Consider the following 20,049-nt stretch of genomic DNA (forward strand, 5'->3'; position numbering starts at 1 on the left):
GGGGCGGCCGGGCATATATGGATGTAAGCGCTCCTTCAGGTAGCCAGGACCCAAGCCGTTTAGGGCTTTATAGGTCATCACCAACACCTTGAATTGGGCCCGGACTTCAATGGGAAGCCAGTGAAGCTGATGGAGGACTGGAGTCATGTGAACATAACGCCCCGTCCCCGTCAGCAACCTGGCAGCTCTATTTTGAACCAACTGAAGTATCCGGCCCGTCTTCAAGGGAAGCCCCACGTAAAGCGCGTTACAGAAGTCAAGGCGGGAAGTCACCAGCGCGTGTGTCACCGTCGCCAGGCAGTCGTACTTCATCAAGATGGGTGAAGGGAAGAGGAAAGACGTAGTTGCGGGAAGAAGCGCAGGACTCATTTTAAGCATCCAAACCAGGATGTCTGAATAAAGCCATTAGCTTATGGGAAACTGGAGGCAGTGTAAGTGATGCACTGCTGGCCTTGGTATTTCAAATCTCACTGTATTCTCTGACAAAAGCAGGCTTTGTAATGATTCCAAAACTTGCAAAACCCATTAGACTAAAGACAATAAATAAACAGAAAACAAATGTGAGAGTTTCAGGAGATGATAGCTCTCTGGCTGGAGAGCAGCACTTGTGAAAGGGACCTCAGGGTGCTGGTTGACTGCAGGCTAAACATGAGTCAGCAGTGTGATGCGGTGGTCAAGAGGGCGAACGCCACCCTTGGTTGCATAGCCAGAAGCGTGGCTTCTAGATTGAGAGAGGTATTACTACCACTCTGTACTACTCTGGTGCGCCCGCAACTGGAGTATTGTGCTTAGTTTTGGGCCCCTCATTACAGAAAGGATATAGCCAGGTTAGAGTCAGTGCAGCGTAGGGCCACAAGGTTGGTCGCCAGTTTGCAGGGGATGCCGTATGAGGCGAGACTGAGGGAACTGGGTCTCTTCAGCCTGGAGAAGAGGAGACTCAGAGGGGATATGTTGGCGACATACAGGTATGTGAGGGGATGTCACATGGAGATGGGTAGAGACCTGTTCTCCCCTGCAGAGGAAGGCAGGACGCGCTCCAATGGAGCAAAGCTCAGGGAACCAAGGTTCCATTTAGATGCCAGGAAGCACTTCCTGACAGTCAGGACCCCGAGGGTGTGGAATGGGCTCCCACGAGAGGTCGTTGAAGCCCCATCAGTGAGGGTGTTCAAAGATAGGCTGAACATGCACATGGTGGGCATGTCGTGGGCGGAGCCGGCTGGAGCCGGAGGTCAGACTAGATGGCCCAGGAGGCCCCTTCTGACTCACTCTGTTTCTATGTTTCTATGTTTCTATGTTTTAAGCTGCTTCAAGCCACTGAAACAAGAATTATATGAAAGGAGCATATGTGGCAATTTTATTAAAGTCTTTTCTTCCTCATATACATGTAGAGTCACAAGAAAGATCAACAGAGGGAAGGGCACTGGAAAGTATCTTATATCAGGTCAGATGATGTATTTATCTTCCCAATATTGTCTACTCTGGCAGTGGTTCTCCAGGACAATGATGATGATGATGATATCTGGATGTTTCTGCATTCAAAGCACATGTCCTGTGATAGCTATGGTCCCTCTCTCTTCTACAACTTTTCTTTTACCCCTAATATTTTGAGTCAAGTGCTTGTGATTGCACACGATCCTAAGAAAGAAGAAAAGGCATGTCTTCATTTGGCATTGAATATCTTTTCATTTCCCTATGATTTACCTGGCATAAGTTAACTTCAAGATCCAAATCCTTTTAGGGATGGCACATGGTGATATCTTGGTGCCACTGACTCAAAGGAAGGGCAAGAACAACTCAAGAACTTGATCAGCACCAAGCAGTACACAACCAAGCTCTAAAATATCTGTAGCGTTATTTATTGGACAAGAAATCCATTAGAGCCAGCTCAGAAAATGAATGGTTTTGTATAAAGAAACTGGTGCTTTGCCCTCACCTGAAGCCATTTATAGTGGCAGGTGATTCACTGGGTGGTCCTACACTGATCACTGGGAGTATTTATGATATGATTCTTATCATCTGTCTCCTAAGAGGGGCAGTTTTTGGATATAGGCTAAGCAAGCCCACAATTCCTGATTGCAGAGAAGAAAATTGAGGGGTATGAGAGCTCTGCCTTTGTAGGAGACTATGAAGGCTGCTCCTTGGAAAAATGAGTCCAAGAAAAAGACAACCCGGATTTTGTTTACACTTTACCAAACATAGTACCTCAGTGGTATTCAAAGGGAAAGGGAAAAGTGTTGTGCCCAGGAAATGCCTTCTTGAAGTATTTTCTTTCATTATTTTGAGTTGTAAATCAAGTTATTGTTTGTGTGAGCTTCCACACAGGGACTTCAGGGATGGAAAATGCATGAGTGAGATACTGTCTACTTCCACAGAAGACTTTGCAGGGATTTTGTATTCAATTATTTCACTTCCTCCAGCATTTCCCTTGGTGAGAATTTGGATTTAGCTAAGGATCAAATTATACTTCTTTCCCTCTGCATTAGATTGCAGAGAGAATGAGAAAGAGAGAGAGAGAATAGTAATTTTTGCTTCTATCCTGATGCCATGCAAAGTAATAGTATCATCATAAGAAGATGGCTTTGTCATTTTTTAAGGAATTTGTAAAAATGTGACACACAGGTCAAAATCAATATGTATCCAAAGGCTTTGAGGCAACAAAAGATGGAAGAACTGATTTGAGACAAAAAAAAACCCCTCAAAAATTAAAATTAAAACAAACACTGCAATTAGCTTTTATTTAGTCTTTTTAAAAGAAAGACAATGATTTTCATTTCATATGGAAATGTAGATTTCTTCAGAGTAATTTCATGTTCTTTTTGGTTTAAAGGAACTTTTCTCCTTTGATTACTGAGATATGCAGTTCCCTCTGTTTAACACGTAATACAAAATCAACGTATTTCCCCCTCCTTTTCCCCTGCAAACAGTCAGCAAAAAATTGTCTTCCCAAATGCCCGGAGCACAATAGCATCGATCTCAACTCAAGAGTTGTGAGTTGTTTCGTGCCACCTTCTCCTTGTCACTTTCCACTGTCATTTGTTAAGATATCAGCTCTAAATTATTAAACCATTTTATGAGTATAAATAATTCACTAGTCAACAAATAAAAGTGACAGCTAATTAATCAGTTTCTGAACATGTGTGAAGGTGTCAAGCTTTAGTCCGTGTTGGGGTATGAATCCTGCTGAGGTCCACATGTCTGCCACCTCTTGTTTCTTTCTTTTCACTGCATAAAAACCTTCCTACTTTTCCTGTGAGCTTCCTGATTAGCTGAAGAGTCTACTTTTCCTCCTCCTCTTGCTTTATTTGTCATGATCTCAACATGCAGGCCAGGGTTTGGGGTAAAGGGGGAGGTGAAGCATAATTGACAGTTAGAATTTATGTAGTCTGTTGACATGGCTGTCACCACCTTTAGCAGGGGCAATGTGGCCTTGGATTGCAGGAGGAAAAATACTGGCAAGTATCCTGAAGCATCTCCTAGCTGAACTTGGTGCAGCTAAGTAACTTGGACTTGCCTCGAAGTCTGTAAGCTTAGAAGCAAGTAACTTTGGGGCAGAACTGAGCATCTGTGGGGCACTCGAGCTAGTGAGGCACTCTCTTTAGTCCTCCAAAGAATGTGGTCATGAGAATACAGCGTGGATGTTTAACCAATGAAAACTAAGCATGGGTTCAAGAATAAATAATGTATAAGTTATTAGTTCAATTACTTATTATTTCAATAACTAAAATAATCCTCAACATCTTCCTAAAGAAGCAGCATGGCTTTTTAAATAGAACCAGCCTAGATTGCTCAAATGATTCCTTCATGGAATGATTTTAGCATGGCTGATTTTGTATTTCAAATCAGTGGGAATTTTACATTCTAATCCGATGCTAGTATTGTCAGAAAAGTATATTTGGCCTAACATGCTGGTTTGCTTTATAATATTGGTTCTAGGATTTAAACACATACTAAATTTCACAGTTTGGGACACTCATTCTTCCTCTAAAACAGTGGAAATTGTCACACCTGCCAAAGTGGAAAGTGTGCAATAAAATCTGACAGTTTGTTAGAGTTTTAAAAAGTACAATGCTGTCAGTGTAGATGACCAAATTCCCAAATCTTTCAGCTTTTTTGCTGAGGCATATTAAGCCACAATGGTACTTAATTTAATCTGATATTATAATTTGCAAAATTATTCCTACAGTGTTTGCACTTTGATGAATGCTAACATTAGATTTATGCTTGAAGAAAATCCCAACATTAAGTTTTAAATAAGTCTTGCATGGGATTGCCATGCCTCTTAGAACTAGTTGCAGAAAGATTTTAAGTATTTGCATATTGCATGCATGTAGGCATATAAAAATGCAGGATGGAACATTGCTTAACTGTGGGTGATTTTGCACATGATGCTTTAAAGAAACATATAATTTTTAATGTAGCATGTAAAGTAGGTATTTTTCAGTCTGATAATACTTAGTAGAAATGTGTCTAAATAAAAAAGATGCAAGGATACATTCTTGCCCAAAGAAGAAGAAGCTATATAGCATGTAAGGACAAAATAGCAGAAGTGATATTAAAAACATGGAACTTTGAGTGTGATTCCACACCAACCTGTAGGATATATCAAAAAGATGCAGGAAAAATGTAACAGAACTGTGGAGGTGTGTATTGTAGCTTTCTGAGATGGGAATGACCAAAACAATAACAACAACATCCGGGTGCCAGCAATATTCTGCTATCCAATTAAATACTCTATGGTTAAATACTCTGGCACCCAGAGAAGCTAGGGCATTGCTCATGTGATTGCAAATGTTATTTTTTTCCCTAAAAATCCACCAATCATTTGATAAGTTTCCCAATATTTTTCCCATTAATTGTTCCGTATTAAGTGCAAGTAACCACAAATTAACATCATCTTCTTCAGTCACTGCCTTACCTAGACTGAGGTTAGATCCATATTTTAGTCAAGCCTGGAGCAGACTTGTGGAAATCAGTTTCCTGTTCTAAGCATTTCCTACTCTAAGCATGACAAGTCCAGATCCAACCCACTCTTTTTACGCAGGAAAAATGTATGATAACCTTTCATTTGGTGAAATGTATTTCTTTAATAAACAATATTAAATGTAACAGTATATTATACTAAATATAATAACTTATCATATTATTAAATGTTAACAATGTAACCTAGTTCTAAATAGAATCACTTTTGCCATTTTTGGAACAAGCTGTTAAGTTTACTGTTATGAAAGTTATTACTGAAACAAATGTAGTGTCTGCATTTTTATTTTCTGTGACGCTGATTAAAGAAAACAAAACAAGATCTATCTAGTATGTTGTCACAGCTAATGCAACGCCCTTGGAATCACCTCTAAAACTGGCCTCTGCCTTGGTTTTATATGTCAATAGATCCATTTGTTAATTCAGGCTCTAGCACATGAGTAATGGAATGTTCATTTACTATATTTCAGTCTGCTTCTTTAATATATCAAAATTATAGATAGCTTTTGTAATACTCATGGCATGCTGCTTTTTAGCTTTTATTCATTAGACCTTGATTTTACATAAAGTAATCATACATCCAGGTTACTGTTATGTCCCAGAGAATTCGGAAGACCTGAAGTACCTTGGTTAGCTTCTTTCCTACATAATCAATAAAAAGTACTTTTTTCCTTTAAAAATATCAGTAAAAAAAACTTTGTTCAACATTGTTTAGTATTCTTGTATGGAAAATTATTTAAGGACAAACTTTCATAGTTTAAGAACATCACTATGATGAAGAAACAGAAAATAACTAATCTTATAGTATTCTACTATTCTGCAAATTCTGCTAAAGCTGCTATCCCTAATTCTGCTACTGCTAAAGCTGCACATATAATTGGGTTGCACACAAAGGCCTGCCTGAGAATGCTGCCTAACGTACATTCTGCACATGAAAGCATTGGATGAGAAAAGTGAAACTAAATCTACAGAAGTTGTTTTTCATTTATGCAAGAGTACACAAACTCGCTTTCACAGACAAAAGCCAAGAACTTCTCCACTGACTGGGTGTGGACATTGTGGGTTATTCAAGGTCCGAGAAGCTGTGTAACCTGGGGCACCACAGGCTATGTGAGAGTTGTTACCGCTTCTCATAACCCACGCTCAGCAATCTTGCATGGCACAATAACTCCCAAGTGGGGTTTCCATGTTGACACTTGTGACTGATACAAGCTGCTGCACAAACATACGTGTGTTTCAGTGGGAATTGTGTATATATGCTGCAACTAAGCAAATAACTAACATCCCCCCTTATTTCTTCAACCCGTAGCACTTTTTTCTAACTGGCCTGATGTTCTGTATTGCAAATATAATGGTAACAAATAGATATAATTATTTGCATTTAATTCAAAATATATCAGCATAGAACGTTTGTAAGCTTTTTCTTATATATATTTGAGTTCTCCTAAGAGGAACCCATCCAAATGATTTTGAGGGATGTGATTTTTCTAGCATAGTCCATGTTCTTATGAAGTGGATTTAGCCTGTGAAAATTTATGTCACAATACATTTGCTAAATTTATAAAGTGCCACAGGACTCTTGTCTGCTTATGACAAGAGATGGAAAGCCCCTAAATTTTCAATAGAAATAAAATATAGGTGCGTAGGATGCCACTCTACAGTCGTAGGAAGGTGCTTATCAGACACAATTCTTTCCTTGGGTACTTACAGATATTGCAATATGCTCTATATATTCTAGCAATGCGACTTGGAAACTGGATGAAATGCAACTGGAACTGTGTGGATGAACCACATTCGCCTTGCTTTGCCCCACTGTGTTTCTGGGCACGATTTAAAATACCGAGTTTAAACGTTAAATGGCTCAGGGGTAGGTCATTTCAAAGACCATCTTCTCCTGGATGTACCTATCTGAACTTCCCCAGAGGCCTTACCAAATGAAGTAAACTGCATGATTGCCAAGGAGGGGGTCTTTCTGATAATGGCACCGCAACTGTGGCATGATTCCTCTGTTTTTTTAAGGATCCGATGGAGACTCACCCATGGCTTTTAATTCTTGTAGTTATAGCTTCCTAGCTTTAAAATATGTGTGTTTAATTCCAGGTGCTTTGAGTTTTGTTTTGTGATTGTATATTATCTTGCATTTGATTTTATGGTTTTAAGTATTGCTTTGCATTTAAATCATTTTTATGTTTGTTTCTTGTGAGCTGCCCAGAGAACTCTATCTTATGGGGTAGCACGCAAATGTCACGAATAAATAAGTGCTAATGGGAACCTCCGTTCTGAACAAATACCTTCAGACTTTTCATCTTTTTAAAAGCATATTTTGAAACTCAGCATTCTGCGTCAACCACTTAAGAAAGAGAATGAGATTAGAGATGCTGAAAGACTGAGTTAATGCCAAGTGACGTATACATGTAGTGCCCACATGTATGTATGGATAGATTTACCCTATTGATTTCCTGGTGAAGCCCAGGAAATCTCTTCTAAAGTTATTTTCTTCTCAAAGAAGTTCTCTCAGAATGTGTGCTCTAACTGGGCAATTCCTGGCTCAACATTCAGCCAGAATCAAGGCAAATTCTGCTTATAACTCTGAGCCTCACTGAACTCTGTTTGGTCAAGCCTCCCCTTACTGTCTTTTCCATGACTTTATAGCAGTACTTACTCGTACAGCAAGCTTATGCTGACGTCTGCAAAAAGAATTTCATAGGAAAAAAATTTGCAAGCTGACACTGCCTTTTTTCCTTCAGACCTACAATATGTGCTTTCATTGTTCCCGTACCAACTTATGAATATGTTGATGCCTCTCTCTCTCCCCCCACCACACTCTCTCTCCTTTTTTTTATAAAAGCTCCCATCTGAGCTCTGTTCACCCACAGATGTTTAGAAACACAGCTGTCCATCTACAGTGGTTCTGCATGAAAGACCATGGTTGTTGAGTACAAAGGAGGGGACTCAGGCAAATATACCCTATAAATAGATGGCATTGTCTGCCTCCTCATTTTCTACTAGAGTCCTACATTTTGGCATCAGAAAATGCACTACAGTGTCAAAACGGTTTGTACCTCTTCCTTACTTAGCTCCGTGAAAATTGAAATACGAACCAAACCAAAGTTGTTGCTATTGTTTTCTGACCAATTAATCTGAATGTGTGTTCTTGCTAAACCCAGATGATGGTCATTCTTCAATATCTTTAAATAGCAAGGACACACAGTACACAGAAATCTTTTTTAAAACACACCAACACACTAGCTTCCCTGTCAAAGTCCAGTTAAGTCCTCCATTTGAAAATCAATTTTTGCTCAAATGTACTTCAAAATTATACAGCTAGAAACCTATAATTAATAGGCAAGTTTGTGCATCGTCCTCAAGAGAGAGAGAGAAAATATCTTGACATATGACCTGCAATGATCACAAAATTATGTTTTTGTTTTTTGTTTCTTAAAGTTAAGAGAGTTGCAGCATCAAGCTCAGGCATGATCTCCTGAGTAAAAATAAGGTTGTAGATCATCAGAATTCTTATATTGGAAAATCTGTGCTCTCCAGATGTGTTTGAACTGCAATGCCCATCATCCTTCATGACTGGCTATGCTGGCTAGGGCTGATGGAAACTACATTCCAACCACACCTGAAGAACCACCTATTGCTTTAGCCCACTTTGTTTTACAATAAAAATGCAGGTTCTCAAAGTGTAATATGCATAAACTGTTTGAATCTTCTTTCTTGGGGAAGAAGAGCATTGTCAGCATTTGCCTTGACTTCAGTAATGATCTGGGGATCATTTTCTTCTGTGGAAGCCTCTGAAAACATTGCATATGTCAGGACTCTGACATTTCATGAGAGCTATGTTGTGCAAACTATGTTCAGACCACATCCTGCTGGTCTGACCAAAGGCACCTGAGTTCTGGATCCTGTTTCTGACAGTGGCCAAGCAGATATTTTCAGGAATATCTGAGGACAGCCTGAACATGATGTCAATAGCTTTCTTCTGTTGATGTTTTCCATTAACTGGCACTCAAAGCCATACTATACTTGGTCCAAAAGCCCCACTTATAGAGCTACTATCATGATGGGAGACCCATCCTCTATGAACTTGTCTAATTCTCACCCAAAGTAGTGGCCATCGACATCTTCTTGCAATGAATTCCATAAACTGTGTCAGCTGTCTCCAACTAGCTGCTCTTCAGATGTTCTGGAGTACAATTCTAGGTTGTAAGCCGCCCCGAGGCTTCGGCGAATGGGGCGGCATAAAAATGTTTTAATAAATAAATAAATAAATAAATAAATAAATAAATAAATAAATAATAAAATTCCTGATCAGTGGCTCTGCATCTTCCATAGTTTAGCCTTGATCAGAAGGAAAATTGCAGCTCAATAACCTCTAAATCAGCCTTCCCTGATGTGGTACCCTCCAGAAGTGTTGGACTAGACACGTTGAAGGCCAACTTGTGGCATGGTGGTTAGAATGTTGGACTGGGGCTCAGGAGATCCAGATTTTAGTCCCTGCTTGGCCATAAAGGTCATAGACTCATAGACTGGTAGAGCTGGAAGGGACCAGAAGGCTACTGCATCCACACACACCCTTCCAGTCTTCCAGGGAATCAGCTATCCCTCCCAGTTTTGTATCATCTGCAGATCTGATAATTGTTCCCTGCACTTCCTCATCCAAATCATTAATAGAAAATATTGAAGAGCACAGGGCCAAGGACCTAACCCTGCAATACCCCACTTATTTTAAGAGTCGCTTGACATGTAATGTTATTTATCAAGGTCACTGGGTACCTGTGGCCTAACCAACCTCACAGAGTTGTTATGAGAATAAAATGGATCATATATGCCACCTTGAACTCCTTAAAGAAAAGGTGGGATATAAAAAAACAAATAATGGTGTATAAGTTCCTATCATCCTAACACATTGACTGTTCTAGCTCAGCCTAATGGGAGTGGTTGTGCAAAATACCTGGATAGCACCAAGTAGAGATGGATGCATTATTTCTGATTTTGGTTTGTTTTTCAGTAAGTATGGAGAGCACAGTGGTGCAACAGCTTAATGATGCTGGAACTGTTGATCAGAAATGATCAGCACTCCAGCAGTTTGAGTCCAGCCTCACAGGATGGAGTGAATTCCTATTGTCCTCCCCAAGCTCCTGCCCCCACTAGAAATCTGAAAGCATAACATTTGCAGGTAGATAAACAGGGACATCATGACAAAACGTGATCCACTGGAGAAGGAAATGGCAACCCACTCCAGTATCTTTGCCATGAAAAGCCCATGGACAGACCAAAAGGCAAAAAGATATGATGCTGGAAGATGAGCCCCTCAGGTTGGAAGGTATTCAATATGCTACTGGGGAAGAGCAGAGGGCTAGTACTAGTAGCGCCAGAAAGAATGAAGCGACTGCCTCGAAGCTGAAAGGACACTCAGTTGCAGATGTATCTGGTGGTGAAAGGAGAGTCTGATGCTGTAAAGACCTATACTCCACAGGAACCTGGAATGTAAGATCCATGAATCAAGGCAAGCTGGATGTGGTCAAACAAGAGATGACAAGGCTGAGCACAAAAGGATTGAGGCCTTTGAATTGTGGTGCTGGAGGAGACTCCTGTCAGTCCCTTGGACCGCAAGGCGATCAAACCGGTCAGTCCTAGAGGAGATCAACCCTGCCTGCTCCTTGGAAGGCCAGATACTGAAGATGAAACTCAAATACTTTGGCCACCTAATGAGAAGGAAGGACTCCCTGGAGAAGAGCCTAATGCTGGGAACAATAGATGGCAAAAGAAGAAGGGGACGGCAGAGGATGAGGTGGCTAGATGGAGTCACTGAAGCAGGCAGTGTGAGCTTGAGTGGACTCCGGGGGATGGTGGAGGACAGGAAGGCCTGGAGGAATGTTGTCCATGGGGTCACGATGGGTCGGACACAACTTTGCAACTAACAGCAACATCAACAACAAAGGACCACCACTCCTCAGTGGGAAACCTGCTGGCTCTTTTTGCAGTAAAAGTAGTGCACTGACACTGGATCTGCTTGGATGCGCTCAGCAGAGAATTGGTGGAGAAAAGTCCTGGATGAACTGACTTGTTCAACAATGTTCTTGTTGAACATTGCTTGCCAACTGGTGCTATGCTAGTTTCGCCCACCCCCCCCCCACCGCCCATGGTGCACCAACACAATAACAGACTAGTAACTGCACGTGCCAGAACATTTACTGTGTGTACAACATTGCAGACTCCCTGGCATATGCTAAATATATAAATAAATAAATGCCTGTAAGTATGCATATCCAGGGCCGTCTTAACGCGTGATGGGCCTGATGGGCACTTGCCCGTGGGCCCCATACTAATCTGTGTATGTTAACCCTTGGAAAATTGGAAAACTTCCAAAATTAACAGTAGTTGTAGTTGTCGTAGGGACCCCAGTACACTGCTTTGCCCGGGGCCCATAATGCTGTTAAGACGGCCCTGTGTATATCCCAAATCCACTTTCAATCAATTTTGTTAAATGACTCCAGAGTTCCAGCATTCTAAGAATGTGAGAAAAGCTTTCTACGCTCACCTGATATCATGTATAACTTTATTAACCTTTACCATGTCCTTATTAACCTTTTCTTTCCCTAAAACTAAAGATCCCCAGATATGATAACCTTTTCTCTTAAGGGAATTGGTTTACCACTGATCATTTTGTTTTCGCTTTTCTACACCTATGCCAGCCCTGTGATATCCTTTGTAAAGCCAAGTGACCAGAAATAAGAATAGCGTTCCAAATGAGCTAATCCTGTAGCGTTTTATCAGTGCATTATACTATTTTCCAGTTGTATTTTTACCTCTTTGTTTTATTTTATTGTTTGGCCATATACATGACTCCAGTTACATTCTTACTGGCCTGGAGTGCTAGAATGACAGTATTCTACATAATGTTGGATTGATCAATTGAATCAGTGTTTCCACCGCCACCCAGTTTTTTGTTTTTTGTTTGTATTTGCTTACATTAAGAACATTTTCTATCACAATCACACATGGGGGATAGAACCTAATAATTGGATATAAATATACAGAAATACTGGTCTTTTGATTCTCTTCTTTCTTTAGGACTTGTAATATATCTTAAACTATAATTGTGAGGTCATGTGTTAGGCTGCTGTGGCATCCAGAAGAAGAAAGCACAGTGCCAACATTCTACTGCATGGAAAAGACGGAGTCGAAGAAAAGTACCACTGGCATTCCACTGCGCATGATCCAACCCATAGCAAGGTAGTGTGTTCCAAATCCATAGCAATATAGTATAGGAGATCCTCCTGTTGAAATATCCATCTAACTTTTCGCAAAATTACTGCTTTTAGCCTGAATATTTTCAAGCTAATATTGAGTTTTCCTCCAATAATTTCTTCTTTTTGATGTGAAACTTTTGATGCGATGTGAAATTTTTAAGATCACTTGTTCTATAAATCTTTCAATGTAATATTGAAATATTGAAAATATTGATAGGAGAAGGAGGGCTACCAGCAATATTTACACTAGATTTTGATTGAGCAAATTGCCATGTCTTGACAGACTTCCTAATAGGATGCAGAGCCGGCTTCATTTTTCTTTACCATGTCCTTGTTATAATAAATTCATGTTAAGAGGGAAATTCCAGGACATAGCATATGTGTAAATATGTTTCATAACCCTAACTCTAACCCTAACCCTAACCTGTTAGAGGGCTAAGCAATCTTTACTTTTTATATGTATGCATGCATGTATGTATGTATGCATGTATGTATTTAATTAATTAATTTCTATGCCATCCAACAGCTATATGTTCACAACAACATACCTGCCTGGGCTGCATTCCCCTACCTGGCTAGCTCTCTATGCAATGTCCTGTCTCCTCCTACCTATCACTATGCTGATTGCCCACCCCCATCAGAAACCTGCACTTGGTCCCGTCCTCCATACATTCCTGAAGAGAAACCCCCTTCTCCCAGGCACACAGAACAGCAACACTGTTTTGTGTGTGCATGTGTGGGGGGGTGCCTGTCCTTGCACCCTCTCCAAAGCAGCTCCCCCAAGAAAGGAAACTCCCTTTGGCATCTTCCCCTCCAGGGTGTTGCCTCCAGGGCTGGCCAGGCCAGGTGGGAGCTGCAGCAGGTGGTCTTGCAGGCAGGGTTCTTCTTCAAGGACTGGAGCTTCTCCCAGCAGTGCCTCAATCCAGCCAGCTGGAGCATCAGCCAAGAGAGAGAGGCTAACGAGAGGACAAGGGGCCTGGTGGAGAGACTAGGCCAGGTGGGAGAAAAGGCTGGCAGGATGCCCACCCTTGCCGAGAGAGTCCAGGAGTGCTGGTCAGGCCTGCAAGTATTTTGCACATTCTGGTTGTTCCAGTAAGACCCTCATATTCATATACCAAGCCACAATAACTGTCAACTTTGCAGCATGATAGTAAAGCTTAAATTTATTCCCTCATCCTCCCACATTGACTGGATTCTGCAAGGTAGTTAAAACTGCCATGTCTTTGTCTCTTTCTAAATAAAGTTTGATACCTTTTTATTTTTATGTTCTTGCAAGATAGGTAGAGGGAATGTCATCAGAAATGCTGAAAACGATAGTGTTGAAATACACTTAGCTTTGACTCTGTTTTCCATTGTTCCATAACATGCAAAGAATCTTGTTGCAAACACTTCTAACGTTCTGTTCAATTTCTATAATTGATATTTATCATTCTTTTAAAATCAATAACTGTGTGTATGTCTAGGTATTTCCCATTCAACAAAGTAATCTACTCAGTGACTGATTCCTATATTCTTGTAGCCTAGTTTTTCAGTGTGATTATTTGCTTTTTAAGAATTTAATCTACAGACTGTTCTCCAATAATAACTCTAGCAATCTTTAGATAGGCAGTGTTTGCAAGACCGTATGAGTTGCAGTCCAGTTCCTAACTCTCTTTGCTGCCCTTCTGCTAGAACTGTCATCAAGCGATGCAGAACTATTAGTGAAACCTAAGCAAATAGTAGGCAGGCAATTGTGGCCACTGGGTTTTAAAGCTTATAGCTTGTACCCACTGGTGTTATTCCAGTAACCCAACGTTTCCATAATTCACTGAAGCTCCTGTTGTCAGTCTTGCACATTCTTGCACAAGTGTCACATTTAATAATCTGATTTTGTGCAAGGTATAATGCAAGCTGTTGCCCAAACACAACTGGTACAACCATAATGCATTCCAATTCCATTGGGCTAGGTGTTGTCTTCACTGGTTGTGTTAGTTAGGACATAGGAAGGACACAGGAAGCTGCCTTAGAGTGAGTAAGTCCATTGGTCCAGCCAGCAGAGTATTGTTGCCAGGGTTTGAACCCAGGTCCACCTTCATGACCCCTCACACAATGCTGCTACTTGCTAAACCTTTTCCACAAGGATAAGATTAGAAACCATCCTATACAGACTTAAGTGGAAGTAAGTTGCCTTGAACTTAATAGGACTTACTTCTGAGTAGACATATGGAGAGGCACTGCAAGATTTGCCATGTGGTAAGATTTGCACCTTAATATCACAGCTCTGATACATACAAATAAGCATTCTTAGCTTGACATGAACAGAGGGTGTTCTGTCCATTTCTCTTACAGAATGTTTTCATTGAATGATCATGCATTATTTTCCCACAGAGCTTGGACTGTAGCCCCTGATAATTTTGGTGAGCCAGTTTGAATATAACAAGAATCCATGGGTTACTTATTTATTTAAAACATTTGTATGCCATCCAATTGTGCCACAGCACCTCTGGGCAGAGTCATCTTAATGCATGGGCCTCATGGGCACTTGCCCGTGGGCCCCATACTAATCTGTGTATGATAACCCTTAGAAAATTGGAAAACTTCCAAAATTAACAGTAGTTGTAGTTGTCGTAGGGGCCCCAGTACACTGCTTTGCCCGGGGCCCATAATGCTGTTAAGACGGTCCTGCCTCTGGGTGGCTCACAACACAAGAATGTGCATTTAGCCATGAGTGGTGGGGATACATGGGGGTGAGTGAGCACAATGCCTCCTACCTGCTCACTATTTGTACTTTGCATCTAGTTTTTCAAACCCAGGAACAGCCTCCTCCTAGATAGTTTGATGTGAAGTCTTGGCAGGTGAAAGAGAAAAAACCCAGCGTTTCAACACAACAACAAACTATGCATTCAAGCATGCTTGTCTGTCAACAACCCAGAGTTCTGGGTTCAGGTGTGGCATCACATTTGGGAAACTGGGGAGTGGACAGGAGACAGTGCACTATGCGGCCCTTCTGTTGTAAAGGGGAATGGAGATAAACCCTTTTGAGGGAGGAGATGTCACTTCAAAGCCTTTGTGGATTTTGTTCAGTATTAATAAGACCATCTTCCGTATACACCTGCCCATCCCCCAAGATCTTTGGGAGCCCTCTGAGGCACATCAGAAGAGTGGCTACCTGGAGCAGGGCCTTTTCTGTGGTAGCACCCCGGCTATGGAACCAGCTTCTCACAGAGCTGCACTTGACACCCATACTTTATCCATTTCTGTGCCAGGCCAAAAGCTTTTAATTTTCCCATATTTTAAGTATTAACTATGGTTTTTAACAATGGTTTTATTGTATATTTATATTATATTTTTGTATGCTGCCACCATACTGTTTTGTATTGCCATCCTGAGACATTTGGGATAGAAATGCTCCAAATAAATAATATTTTATATGGTTTCCTGAAGTCAAGGAGGCCAACCTCAGCTGTGAAGGGAGAGCAATATAAAGAGAAAAACATATGATTACCAATGGATGGCTATCCAAACATTATGCATTGAAAGTATATGCAGGCTGACAGTTCAAAGGTTCAAGTAATTATTATTACTTGTATGCTAGAGAAATATTTACGATATATCCTGGTGCTTTAGTGCAGGTATTTGTAGGGCCAGCCCCAGACATTTTGCTGCCTGCGGGAAAGGATAATGTGGTAGCCTGGCCTCTAATTCCAGTACAGAGGCTGACTGGAAGGCCACTTCTGTGTTGCTGAGGGCTGCATCTACTGCTTGAAGTAGCTATCACCCTCTGTCTAACGGTTGAGCCACTCTGAGTATTTAAAATAAAAAAGTTAATGTCCGGTCCCCAGTTGTTTGGTCCAACTGCACAAAGCTGGACTATCAGGAGAGCTTGTAAAAATCAAGATGGTTAATTTTGCAATTCTCTTGCATATCACATGGTTGGAGAAGCCTATGAGGAGATTTTTGTGGCTAGTTCAACATCAGTGCTGAATGCATAAAAACAACAGGGAACTTTATCCACATTGTTTTACTTTGTGCAAATGTCTAACATAGGCAAGAGGTTCGTGAGTAGTTTCTGGCAGTGGGAGAAAGACTTGGCCACTGTGCAAGGCACTGTACAAATAAGCCAATGCCACAAAAATTATTCAGAACAGATCTGTATTATGTCTGCCTCTGCTTTGGAACAGTGAATGAGACATGATAAAGGGAGGGTCTGAATGCAGAATTATATGTAACAATCAGGGCTGCCTTTTCAAAAAGGAACCAAACTACCTGCTCGTCTCTGCACACAGAAGGACTCTTCGTTTACCACCTGCAGTCAAGATAGCTCCGTGCTTTTGATTGGGGCACCTGCACAATTAATATGATCAGTGCTTTTGAATCGAGAGCCAGTTGTCTGGGCAATGTACACGCTCAATGATGGAGTTGCAAATATCAGCGACAGATGCATGTGTAGCTCAAACCCACTTTTGCAGCGAAATGTCTGGAGAATGCAGCAGCATTCGTACGAAAGGAAGTCAATAGAAGACTTCCTGCATTCCAATGTGTAAGGATGCTTCAAATCAGAAATCGGTGATCTGTAGCTGAGCAGATCCCGAGTTACAGCATCCTGTATCCGCATGCTTCCGCTGAGAGAAACAGCCATTTAAAATGTGTTTGCCAGCCCTTCTGGTGGCCCATTTCTAATAGATGTATGCATCTTTGAATAAGAAGTAAAACAAAGAAGAGGGAGGAAATGAGCCACTTTGAAAATGTTTACAGACCTGGATACCCTCAATCTGACAAGATTGAGGGTAGCCACAAAATAATTTGGGTAAGTCTCAATTATCAAAAAACAAAGAGAGAAATGGAACCAGCAGCTGTTACAGACCCCCCAGGACAGTATGAAAAAATATTCATCGAGCAACTACTGAGTTGTTCAAACCACACGGCACTTTCCCAGAGGAGACTCTAACTGTCCAAACATCTGCTGGATGACAAATAAAACTACTGTAAATATGGATCAGCAAATAGATTCCTGGCCCAAGAAACATGAACCCTGAAAAGAAATCCCAGTTCCTGGCTTGTGTGAAGCTCTGCTTATGATTCAGGCAGGATAACAGTAGAATCACATGTCAACTGGTTTAGAAGAATTGCTTTCCCTTAGTTGGTGACAGAAGGGCTGAGATGAGAAACGTACCTGTGTCGTTCAAGATGCACAAGAAAGTGGACTCCTGTAAGCTGGGTGTCCACTTGTGAATTGCCTAAAAGGGGACACAAATTAGCATTGAATATGTGTAGACTAATTTATATGTATATATGTACATTTAGATATATCTACTGTAATATTACATAGAAGTAGAATACATCTTGCCATGTGCTTCTTTTGTATAGAAAACACTGGCCTGTGTGCCTTGCTCTGTCAGGTGCCCAGGTGTTGTTGATGGGCATCTTCAAGGCCCCTTGCTCACTCTTCTGAGGTTGCTTTCTCTTTTATTTTATTTTATTTTATTTTATTTTAAACATTCATATGCTATCCTTCATGACAACATCGCAGGACAGCTTACAACATTAAAATCAAAATCCAATTAAAAACAATCAATACAGAAATACAATAACATATAACCAATAAAAATAAATCAAAACGGGTCCTGTGCAGGGAACCCTTCCAGTGAGAGATCTGTTCTTTGTAAAAGAGGACAGAACTCTCAGAGCCACTGCCTATTACCTTTGGGGAGTCATGGAGGACAGGGAAAGTGCCAGATGACTGGAGAAGGGCTAATGTCCCCTATCTTTAAGAAAGGGAAAAAAGAACCCAGCAACTACAGACCAGTCAGTCTGACATCAATCCCTGGAAAAAATATGGAGTAAATTATAAAACAATTGGTCAGCAAAAACCTTGGAGACTATGTAGCGATTACTAGAAGCCAACACTTTTTCTCAAAAAACAACAACAACAACAACAAACATCCTGCCAGACTAACCTATTTTCCTTTTTTGACTGGGTAACCTCCCAAATGGACTGTGGGAATGCTGTGGACGTAATCCACCTAGACTTTAGCAAAGCCTTTGACTAAGTGCCCCATGACATCCAGATTAGCGAGCTAGCAAAAATTGGGCTAGATAGAACAACTGTTAGTTGGATCCACAATTGGCTGCAAAATCAAAATCAAAATCAAAAGAATGCTAATCAGTGGCACCTTTTCAAACTAGGGAGAAGTGATTAGTGGGGTTCCACAAGGTTCTGTCCTAGGCTCAGTACTCTTCAACATTTTTATTAATGATTGGATGAGGAAGTACAAGGAACATAAATTTTCAGACAACACAAAACTGGGTGGGATAGCTAATACACTGTCCAGTTTCACTTTGAATGTCTCTAGTGTGGGAGAGTCCACAACCTCTCTTGGCAACTGGTTCCATTGCTATTTTAGGTTGTATTATCACTTCCAAATCATGTGAAGTACTAGTTCCCCTATACTAAGCACTAATCAGACCTCACCTAGAGTACTTTGTCCATTGCTGGGCACAAATGTTTTAAAAAGATGCAGAAAAGCTGGAAAGGGTTCAGAAGAGGGCAACAAGAATGATCCAGGGACCGGGAACTAAGTCCTACATGGAAATATTGAGTGAACTAGGCATGTTCAGCCTTGAGAAGAAAAGATTGAGGGATGACATGATAACACTCTTCAAGTACATGAAAGGCTGACACAAAGAGGAAGGACAAAATCTCTTCTCATCCATTCCAGAGCACAGAACATAGAATAATGGAATTAAGTTACAGGAAACCAAATTCTGGCTAGATAGCCAGAAAACTTTCTTGACTGTTAGAGTCGTATGACAATAGAACCTACTTAGGGAGGTTGTGGTCTCTTCCACACTAGACACTTTCAAGAAATGCCTGGACACTCCTCTCAGTTGGACAGTCCAACTTAGCGTCTTGCACTAGCAGATGGAGGACCTGATAACCTTCTTGGCCCCTTTCAACTCTACTGTTCTATGATTTTATGATTTATATCTTGCTTGTAAAATCCTGTTGGCAGCTGGTTTACCACTGTGTAAATGGAATACTTGACTGATAATTACATGGCTCTTGTGCTCTTCTGTGGAAAAGGATTCCTAGTCTGACAAGACTAAAATTGACTTTTTTGGCCTTGCTATAAAACACTATGGCAGTGACACATCATGTTGTGGGAATACTTTTCCTGGTCAGGGACTAGGAAACTGGTCAAGATTGAGGGCAAGATGGTTGAAAGCAATTCTATGGGAAAACTTGTTTTACTCTGCAAGAAACCTTAGACTTGGTTAGAGGCTTGCCTTCCAGGAGAGCAATGACCCAAACACACAGCTGAAGTAACACTGCAGTTGTTTCAGAACAGAAACCTGAATGTCTTGGAGTGGCCCAATCAAGGCCCAGCTCTCAGTCAAATCTCAGTCAGGTGTCAGTTCACCAGTGCTTCCCACCACCCAACCTGACAGAGCTGGAGCAGTTTCTCCCTAGGAAGTTAGGGGAAAGATGGAAGGCAAGGAGGAGGGCTTTCTCTGTGGTGGCACCCCAAGTGTGGAATGCAATACCATCAGAGATTTGTCAGGTGCCTACTTTGCTGAATTTAGGTGCCTGACTAAAACGGTTCTTTTCCAGTACACCTATGGCACCACTTAGAATATTTTTGCATCAATTTGAACCAGTTTTAATATACTAACTTAAGTTTTATTCTTGTTCATTATTTATATGTTATTTTATCTTTTGTTCTTTAATGGTATTATTTTATTTAAATTACCTGTTGGTCCTGTTATTGTAAGCTTGATGCTAATGGGCAACCTTTGAACAAATTTAATAGATAAATAAATACTGGCAAACGTT

The 20,049-nt window shown here is 40.9% G+C and overlaps 1 long non-coding RNA gene across 16 annotated transcripts in view; it reads left to right on the forward strand.

Annotated features, from left to right (window-relative positions):
• Positions 1–20,049, forward strand: part of LOC123023165 — a 71,759-nt gene that overhangs the window by 21,815 nt on the left and 29,895 nt on the right. For 14 of the 16 annotated variants that reach the window (XR_006414660.1, XR_006414657.1, XR_006414654.1 and 11 more), the window contains one exon: positions 12,058–12,219. The exons of the other annotated variants lie outside the window; for them this stretch is intronic. This is a non-coding gene — a long non-coding RNA (uncharacterized LOC123023165). The remainder of the gene's footprint in view (positions 1–12,057; positions 12,220–20,049) is intronic. 16 annotated transcript variants of the gene reach the window in all.

The sequence above is a fragment of the Varanus komodoensis genome, unplaced genomic scaffold, assembly GCF_004798865.1.
Source record: "Varanus komodoensis strain SLA01 unplaced genomic scaffold, ASM479886v1 scaffold2, whole genome shotgun sequence".
NCBI lineage: Eukaryota > Metazoa > Chordata > Lepidosauria > Squamata > Varanidae > Varanus > Varanus komodoensis.